This window comes from Mus caroli, chromosome 11 (genome assembly GCF_900094665.2).
Source record: "Mus caroli chromosome 11, CAROLI_EIJ_v1.1, whole genome shotgun sequence".
NCBI lineage: Eukaryota > Metazoa > Chordata > Mammalia > Rodentia > Muridae > Mus > Mus caroli.
This window is the reverse complement of record NC_034580.1, coordinates 105,051,620-105,061,831: the sequence shown is the minus strand read 5'-3', so window position 1 is coordinate 105,061,831 and position 10,212 is coordinate 105,051,620. Positions and strand designations below refer to the sequence as shown.

Genomic DNA, 10,212 nt, shown 5'->3' with positions numbered 1-10,212 from the left:
CTGGGATCCCCACCCAAAACTGCCACTCTAGACAACTCCAGGAGGGGGCTATATAATCTACCTGCTCTACACATTAATTTCCAATGTGACCAGATGACGACCCAGAGACACCCTTCCAGGAAGGCGCAAAACACACCAGGGTCCCCAGCTACCCAGCAGAATACTCAGTTCTGTCCTTAGGAACCTGTTTCAGAGCCCAGGATGCCCTCCAACCCTGTCCCAGGACACGCCCCGCCCCCGCCCCTGACCCTGCCCAGCGCACACCCACATGTGTGCATTCACACACAACCTTTCCTTCTGAGCTGCTTTAAGGAAAAAGTGACCTCGTAGGCCTCTTTCCTCATCAGACATTGGAATGGAAGTCTTTCTTCTCCACTGTCTCTTTCCACTGATGCTTGTCTTCCTAGCCTCTTCCTCCTCCCCTGAACTTGATAGGTAAAGGGAGGTGGAGCTCTGAATCTTCTAATGGGTGTTTTTTTTTTTTTTTTTTTCTAAGTCAGGAAAAGGTCAACACCATTGCCCTGTTTAGTCCACAGAAATCCTATGTACTTAGAGCAGAGGGGGGGTTTGCCTCCCGTTCAGAAGTATATGGAGGGGGTGGGCAGGCAGAGTGGGGGAGGTCAGAAGACACGACTGCTGCAGAAATTGTGAATTAAAGGGTGATGGAGTTCCGAGAAGTCAAGGGACTTTCCTGGCACCACCTCGCAGAGAGTGGCCCTTTATCCTGAGGCTCATTATTTTGCTTTTTTTCCAACACTCTTCTTCAAGGCCTTTCATCCGTGCAGTTCAAAGTGTTTTCCCAACTTGAGCTCTTTAATCCAGGCGTCTGCTGTGTGACGCAGGTGATGGTGGAGATAAGGCCCGAAGCAGGAGGCCCAAGCCCCAACACAGCAAGGGAGGTTAGCCAGGATCATGGTCAAGGTGACCTCGGCCATCCCACAGCTCCTCTTGGAGGTCAGGCTGGGCTGCAACCTGGGGCAAGTAGAGGCACTCAGGGCAAATGAGAGGGAGAGGGAGACAAACAGGGAGGGAGGGAGACAGAGAGAGAGAGAGAGAGAGAGAGAGAGAGAGAGAGAGAGACAGAGACAGAGACAGAGAGACAGAGAGACTATGTGCCTCTGTGTGTGTGTGTGTCTGTAGTGTGTATGTGTCTGTGTATAGGGGTGTGTGTCTGTGGGAGTGTATGTAACTGGCATGTGTGTGTTTGTGTCTATAGGTATGTGTGTGTGTGTGTGTGTTAGCCTGTCTTTGTGGGAGTATGAGTACATGTATGGTGTGTGTCTATGTGTATATCTGTGTATGTCTGTTTGTGTGTATCTGTGTGTGTTTATGTGTCTATATGTGTGTGTCTAAGTGTATGTTTGTGTTTGTATGTCTGTGTGTGTCTATGTGTGTGTTTGTGTGTCTATATGTATGTTTGTGTTTGACTGTGTGTATTTGTGTCTGTGTATATTTTGTGTCTTTGTGTGTGACTGTGTGTCTGTGTGTGTGTCTGTGTTTGTGTCTCTGTTGCGTGCGTGTGTGTGTGTGTGTGTGTGTGTGCCAGAGGTGGGGTGGATAACCAGGTCCTAGACTGACAGTAGAACTTCTCACCTTCCATGTCACCTCCGAGGCAGGCTCTGCCCCAGCAATAACCTCAGCCCTGCCTGCTTTCCTACTACCCAGTCCCTTGTGCTGCTTTCAAGCTGTCCCTTCTTCAACCTCACGGAGTCAGGGCCCAGGTCCAACCCTGTCATCTGCTGACTGCGAAACTGAGCTTGGTGCCTTTTGTGGTCTCTAGGATGGAAGACACCTGGCAGTCTGTTGGGGTACACCCTGTAAATGTGTGTCTCTCTACCTTCATTTGTTAATTCTGTACCAGCAGAGAGCTAATGGCCTGCCACTGGCCTCATATTTATTTGTTCCTTCTTCACCTGACTTATGCAATCTAGAATTGTATCTGATTGGCTTTAATAAAAAGCTGACAGCCAATAGCTGGGCAGGAAGTGGAAAACAGAACTTCCAGGCAGAGATAGAGGACACAGGGAAAGAGTTATTTTCGGGACACAGAGGTGAACTGACAGAGCAGAGAGGTAGTCCTAGCCACGTGGTGGGACCCACGTGGTGGGTTGTGTCAGGATTAACTGGGTTAGAGTAGCCGGGAGACTGCCCAGCAAAAGACCTAAGCTTTAAATTATTAATAAGCCTCTGTGTTGTTATTTGCATTGCTGGCAGTTCTGTGAAAGTCCCATTACAGTGGACTACCCTGGCCCTGGACCATCTCTGCCCTTACTCTTGAGTCCATGTGGGGTCATTTTTCTTGAGCTCTCTGCTCTTAGCCTGCAGGCCCACCAACCTTAAGATTGGTGCCAGCTATCTGGCAGGTAAAATGTCTGCAGCTAATTTAGGCCTTGGGAAAGTCATCCCCAGGAGAACTGAAGACTACTGGCATTTGAGAGGGAAAGTGTAGGGACCATCTGCATTCCCATCCTATGCCAAACAGTGACCACACAGTGAGCACTAAGTGCAACTCAATGATAGGCTGGCCCTGCCCAAAAATGGAGGGGAGACTAGGGTTGGCTCTCATTTCACAGATGAAGATTCCAAGGCTCAGGAGAATGGATGCAAGCCGTTCCTAACATGGATACAAGTCTTCTCTCTTAAGTCAGAGACAGGTCACATAATCCACAGGACGGTTGCAGGAATGGTGGTTCATGCTGTAATCCAGCACTTGGCAGGCAGAGGATGGAGGATAGAAGTTCAAGGTCATTCTTGGCTACAAAGAAACTTTGAGGGTAGCTTGGGCTACACAAGACCCTGTTTAAAACCACATACAAACGAGTGGCTAACAACTGTTCGCTTCCATATGCCCATAGGCACCTATGACTTAACTCTAGGCCAGGGGGCAAACTTTAAGATGGAGGCATACAAGCATGGCTGAGGTTCACAGAGATCAAGGCAAACGCACACAGAGATGGGGCAGATAACTGGCCAGTTACCCTCTGTGGTGGTAACACTTGAGCTGAGGCCTGGAAGGGAGAAGCAGTCTGGAGAAGCAGAATTCTGGTGCCACAGGGCAAAGATATAGAGGCCGGATGGAGCCTAGCAAGTCAAGGACCGGGAAGTGGCCCAGTGTGGCTAGACAGGATGAACGAAGAAGGAAGAGGCCTCATGAAGGAGGTGTGTAGGTGTGGAAAGGTATCAGGGTCCAGCCTCATTCCAGGGGAGGCTCCAGCAGGGAGCTGAACACTGACTTTTGCTCCAGGGAGATGGTGTTAGCTTCTGTGGAGAGACAGACACACCCAGAAAGGATGTAAGGGAGGTTTGTGGATCTTATGTTGGAGAGTGCATAAGGGCAGAGATGGAGTGATAAACTCTACTGAGTTGAGCATGCTGTTGATGTGGGATGCAGACCATAGTAAGCCATCAGGAGAGCCTCACCCTGTTTAGATGAAGGTCTGACTGGCCTTTATCACTGTGCATAGCAGTTAGAACAGACAACTCCCTTTCCTAGAGCCCCTCTCACCATCCTTCTTGTGGGTGAGCCCCTTTGCTCTCACTGTGAGCTACGGAGCTGAAGGTCTTTGTGTGCTCCTGCCCCCTTTTATTTGGTGATCCAGGTCAGAAGATAATGAAACTCTGTATAAGACACAATGACGGCCCTCTGCACCTCCCTGTTCCAGAGACAGCCGCATCTTCTTGTGCAGTGCCAGCCTTGTTCTGTAGACAAAATGGTGAACGTCAGTGTGAATGGATTTGGCTGTATTGGGCGCCTGGTTACCAGGGTTACCGTCTGCTCTCCACATGGCAAAGTGGATATTGTTGCCATCAACAACCCCTTCATTGACCTCAGCTACATGGTCTACATGTTCCAGTATGACTCCACCCATAGAAAATTCAACGGCACAGTCAAGGCCGAGAATGAGAAGCTTGTCATCAATGGGAAGCCCATCACCATCTTCCAGGAGCGAGATCCCGCTAACATCAAATGGGGTGAGGCCAGTGCTAAGTATGTCATGGTGTCTACTGCCATCTTCATCACCATGGAGAAGACCGGGGCCCACTTGAAGGGTGGGGTCAAAAAGGTCATCATTTCCACCCCTTCTGCCAATGCCCCCATGTTTGTGATGGGAGTGAACCATGAGAAATATGACAACTCACTCAAGATTGTCAGCAATGCATCCTGCACCACCAACTGCCTGGCCAAAGTCATCCATGACAACTTTGGCATCGGGGAAGGGCTCATGACCACAGTTCATGCCATCACTGCCACTCAGAAGACAATGGATGGTCCCTCAGGAAAGCTGTGGGGTATTGGCCGTGGGGCTGCCCAGAACATCATCCTTGCATCCACTGGTGCTGCCAAGGCTGTGGGCAAGGTCACCCCAGAGCTGAGCAGGAAGCTCACTGGCATGGCCTTTCGTGATCCTACCCCCCAATATATCTGTTGTGGATCTAACATGCTGCCTGGAGAAACCTGCCAAATATGAAGACATCAAGAAGGTGGTGAAGCAGGCATCTGAGGACCCATTGAAGGGGATCCTGGGCTACACTGAAGACCAGGTTGTCTCCTGCGACTTCAACAGTAACTCCCACTCTTCTACCTTTGATGCTACCATTGCTCTCAATGACAACTTTGTCAAGTTCATTTCATGGTATGACAATGAATACGGCTATAGCAACAGGGTAGTGGACCTCATGGCCTACATGGCCTCCAAGGAGTAAGAAACCCTGGACCACCCACCCCAGCAAGGACACTGAGAGCAAGAGAGAGGCCCTCGGTTGCTGAGGAGTCCCTATCCCAACCCGGTCCCCGACACTGAGCATCCCCCCCCCAATTTCCATCCCAGACCCCCATAACAGGAGGGGCCTAGGGAGCCCTCCATACTCTCTTGTACTCTCTTGAATACCATCAATAAAGTTTGCTGCACCCCCCCCCCAAGACACAATGACGGGCAAGGTGAGAATAATGTGGTTGCTAACGTCCTATGGGATTCCCACACACCAGCATTCTCAAAAGATTTTTTTAATGTTTATTTTATTGGGGTATACAGAGGCATGTCATGGTGCACATGTGAGGGCCAGAGGACAACTTATAGAAGCCATTCTTTCCTTTTGCCATGGAACACAATGGGATGGAACTCAGGTTACCAAGCTTGTCGGATAAAGTCATCTTGCTGGTGCCAGCACTGTTTCTTGTTGAGGGTCCTGGGAAGCTGGAACCTAAAGTCCCTGTGTGTCATAGATGTCCCTTTAGTTTCACTTTTTACTTCAAAGAGAGTCCTGCTAAGCTGGTCAGGTTGGCTTTGAACTCATGATCCTCCTGCCTCAGCCCAGGGAGTGCTGGGATTACAGATGTATACCACCACACTTGGCTTCTATCACTCTTGCAAGCACTTCCCATGAACAAAACCTTTATCTGGTCCTCAATCCAGCTTATGAGGTAGTCACTATTGCTGTCCCCACTTGACAACAAGGAAACTGGAAAAGAAAGTGGGCCAGCAACTTCCGGAGACCCCCTTGGATAGAAACAAAGTCAGGGGTGTGAGCTATTGAATCTCACGCTACTGGGTGACTTAGACAGTATCCCCAAGTCCTTCAAAATCCAGGCTCTGCCCAGCAGTGGACACCAGCCTACACTGTCTCTTACCCCCAATGGCTCCATTGAGAAATGCAGACACTTCGATGGTCCCCAGTGTGCAGCAGAGCCAGGCAGAACCCCATGACTGCCGGGCAGCCTCTAACTCTGTGGCATCAACAGTGAGAAAGCCAGGCCCTTTGGTGGGAAAAGCAAGGATACTAGTAACTGGTCCCCTGCCACAAGAAACCTATACTTACTCATGATTAAATATGCTTTCTGCAGAGGAAGTACCCCAGGGTTTAACCAAACTGCGGGGCACCGTCTCCCTCCTAAACACTGTTACAGTGGTTTATGTGGTATGTGCCTTTCTGAAGCTGACCCAAGTCTGTTAGGCCAAGTTCCAAAGTTGTTTGAGTTTTTTTGTTGTTTTCCAGGCAGGCTTCACTTAAGCCAAGCAGGAGCCCACAGCGTGGTGGCTCTGCCCCTGAGAATGTGCGCTGCTCAGGGCTAGGGCAAAAGACTCTGCCTCCTCCTTTAGCCTTCCCAAGTCTCTGGGAAGCAATACTTCCCGAGAATCACAGAAAAGAATTTACCTTGGTAAGACAAAAAGAACATGCCTTTCATCAGGACAGGCAACAAAAGGAATCGCAAAGGGCTTGGTAAAAACCCACCCTCGGCTGGCCATCCCATCCCTGCGCAACTCAGATGGTCGCTAAAGTCATCTTCTCTCTTCTCCAGACAGGTGGAGGCGAGACCCTGTGTCCTGATGATACAGACACCACGCACTCACATAAAGACCTGTGTGGGAGATGATATGGTGATGATGGAGAGAGAGAGAGAGAGAGAGAGAGAGAGAGAGAGAGAGAGAGAGAGAGACTGACTCAGTCACTCATCCGCTTCGGAGTTCAGTAATTAACACCCCATAAAGGACAGTTCTCTGCATCGGAAATCACTGGCCTGGATCCTGGTGACTGAAGAAGCAGAGGATTTCATCTCTCTTTGTAGGAGAGATCTTTTAGATCTTTTGAGTGACTGTTGATCACCCGGATGGCAAGAGTAACTGAGCTCCTTTCCCGGGTTCCTGGCCTCTGCCTCCCCACCCCCAACATGCGATAAGACATCTGTAAACTCACTCTCTGAAACTCCCCCCTTCTTAGGCTTGGGCTTTGAAGGAGAGTTGTGGAGAGACCTTCATAGGAGATGAAAATATCTTGTCAATTGATAAAGGAGCAAGAACCTCACGGAAATCCACTAAGTCATGGGGATTAGTGAACCTGAGACGGTTGCTTTGGCTGGAAGACAGAGTTGAAAAATATGAGGTTTGGATTTTGGATTCTACCGAAATGAACCCAACCGTCAGCCTTCCTTCATCGATTACCCCAGTGCGTCCACTCCCAAATCCAGAATATCCTTCAATTTTAGGGACAATTCCTGCAACTTTTTCTGTTTCAGCCAGGGCACAGCCTATTTGGAGAGCTTGCTTGCACGCAGATTCTGAGCCCTGTAGTTGCTGTGCCGTGCCGTGCCGTGCCATGCCACAGTCTGACTTCCACAGTCCAGTTTGTAACCCAACGTTATCGCATGAATGTGAAATGTCTCTGCAGGTCCGATGTTTGAACATTTGACTTCCTGCCGGTGGTACTGCTTTGGGAGGGTGTGGAATCTCTGGGAGGTAGAACGTGGCTGGAGGAAGTAGAAGGTAGATCTTTGAAGAGGCAGACCTTCAGGGTTATAGTCTGGCACTGCAGTGCTAGGCAGTTCTGTTTTGTTTCTTTGTTTCTTAATTTGATACAATAATCTAGGATCATCTGGGAAGAGGGAAGGTAAACTAAGAAAACGCCCCCACGGGACTGGCTGATGGGCGTGTCTGTGAGGCATTTTCTTGGCTAATGATTAAAGTAGGAGGGTCCCGCCTACTAGAGGTGGGGCCACCCCTGGCTAGGTGGTCCTGCCTAATATAAAAGAAAGCAAACTGAGCAGACCATAGAGAATGAGCCAGTAAGCAACATTCTTTCATGGTCTCTTCTTTAGCCCAGGTTCCTGTTCTGACTTCCCTCCCTGGTGGACTGGAACCTATACATCGAAATAAATTCTTTCCTCCCCCAGTCGCTTTTTGTCATGGTGTCTTATCACAGCAACAGAAAGCAAACCGGGACAGCCTGTTTCATGTCTCATCTGTGCATTCTGGTGTGCTGAGACGTGAGCATGTGGCTTCATGCGTCTACTGCCCAGCTTCCTACAGTGAGGAGTGGCACCCTTCATATCGAGAAGTAGATCCTTCCTCCCTTCCGTTATTTTTTTCTTCCTCGTCCTCTTCCTTCTCTTCTCCCTTCCTTCAGAGCAGAGACTGGCTTTGAGTTCTCCATCTTCCTTTCTCTACTTCCCAAGTGCGGGGATAATACGTATGCCCTACCAAGCCCAATTCTTATATTTGTGTTTGTGAGCCCAGCCTTTAATGACTGAGCCATCTCTCCAGGCCCCAATCCCAGTTCTTAAATAGCATCTTGTCAGGTATTTGGTCAAAGTGATAAGAAAAAAATAACCAATACACCAAGAGAACTGGATTTTGATTAGAGCCCCTGGGGCTGCTTTCCCAGGCTGTCCAAACCCAATTTTAAGAATCATTTCTCCAGTGATTTGCCCAAGGCTGCGGTCCTGAGGTACACAATAGTACTGGTGGTAAGAATATTGAAAAATAGTTATCCCTTGGACTCCATGGGGGTCTGGTATAAGACCTCTTAGATTTCAAAGCCTGAAGATGCACAAGTCGTTTATATAAAATGGCTTGGTATTGGTGTAAAACACATGCATATCCTGGACACACCTCTTCTCCAGATGCAGTGTATTAACAATACCTAATGTCATACAAATGTTCCTCCTGTTGTTCTGTATTGTTAGGGAAGAAAGACAAGAAAAACATATCTTCCTAGATTCCTTACCAGTGACATCTTTTAAAGCAAATATTTGCTGATTGTTTATTGGTTGCGGCTGCCTGCACAGGGACTATGGCTGATAAACAACCATGGCCTATAGTTTTCTGAGTGCCACCAGATGGCCTCACTACCCTCCCCCATAGCAGTGCCTTTTAGGCTTCCCCATAGTTCGGGCCCGAAAAGTTAATTCAGGGCTCAGTAGAGGACCTCTGCGTCCCTGCACTTGCTGCAGAGGCTCCTGCCTGCTCTGATTGGCTGCTGTCTGTGACCACTTTCCTTCTTCATCACCTCCTCAGCCTATACTTCTGGCATTGAAGTACACACCAGCTCCTGGATAGAGGGAAGGTGGTGGATATATATGTGCTTATGTGTGCACTTGCCAGGGATCAATCTTGGGTAACGTTCCTTTTCTAGATGGGGTCTCTCATGGCCTGAGATCTAGCCAAGCAGGCGAGCCAGCTAAGCACTGAGCCCTAGGAGTCCTTTTGCATCTGCCTTCCCAGCACTGAAATGATGCTTGCGGGACAGCACACATGGCTTTCCTTTTAAAACTTCAGTTCTGAGGAGAGAACACAGGTTCTCATACTTGCAAGGCAAAGCACTTTACCAACTGACACACACACATACACTCACACTCACACACACACACTCACACACACACACTCACACACACACACTCACACACATACACACACACTCACACACACACACACACACACACACACACATGTACACACTCCTTCTACTTGACTGTTTATTCAACACAGACAGGACCTTTATCTCAGCCATCCACAGGATTATTAAGATATTCCAAACTCAGGGAAAAAAAAGCTTGTCAAAATGGAGCAGAAGTTCATGATTCCAAGCCAGGCAGAGACTCGGAAGAAAAGATTCAATGTGCCGTTTGACAGGCGCCCACTTGTGTGCTAACTATGGCAGAGTCAGAGCAAGGTAAGGGCAGGCATCTGAATCCTATAGGATCCCACAGCTTCCTCCATGGAGAACCTGCCTCAGTAAGTGGAGAGTGGGGGTCTGGAAATCTCTGTTCTGCTAGGTGGGCCCATAGGCCTGGGCAGAGCTTGTGTTGGCCTAGGGGTAGAGACCTGCACGGCCTGCCTCTGTGTCTTCCTTCCACCACCTCAGCATCATTGATTCTTTGTGTCAGGGGGCTGGCCTGTACATCCTAAGACTTTTGGCAGTATCCCTGGAGACAGCAGAGGACCGCTTCTAGTTGTGATGAGGAAGTGCACCTCTTGACATTGGATGGCTTCTCTAGGAGGCAGAGCGTCCTCTGGTTGAAACATCAGGTGCATTCTAGATTGCCAAGACAACTCAATAGTCAACAGTCCAGAAGAGCCCATGACCCAGTACATCCAATAACATATGCCACAGCCCCCGAGGCTCCGCTCTGCTGCTAAATGCATCTGGGCTGGCTAATTGTATACACGAAAATCAAGGGTAGCTTTTAACTTATCTAAAAGAGATAGCCTGGTCAAAGCCTATTTGAAGACTGCCATGTTTTTAAACTCAACATGACTTAGAACAGAATCCTGTAAGTTCCTTTGCTAAAATACTTTCAGGATGTATTAAGCATAACAATAGCTTGCTACATGAAAACGGCTTTGAAAATCTTTAAAGTGTTCTAAAAGAAAAGGGACTTTTTTTTTTTTTTTTTTTTTTTTNCACACACACACACACACACACACACACACACATTTT

The 10,212-nt window shown here is 48.7% G+C and overlaps 1 pseudogene; it reads left to right on the top strand.

The window, feature by feature from the left end:
* The first annotated feature begins 3,710 nt into the window (after nt 1-3,710).
* Nucleotides 3,711-4,704, top strand: LOC110306292 (annotated as a pseudogene).
* The last annotated feature ends 5,508 nt before the right edge of the window (nt 4,705-10,212 follow it).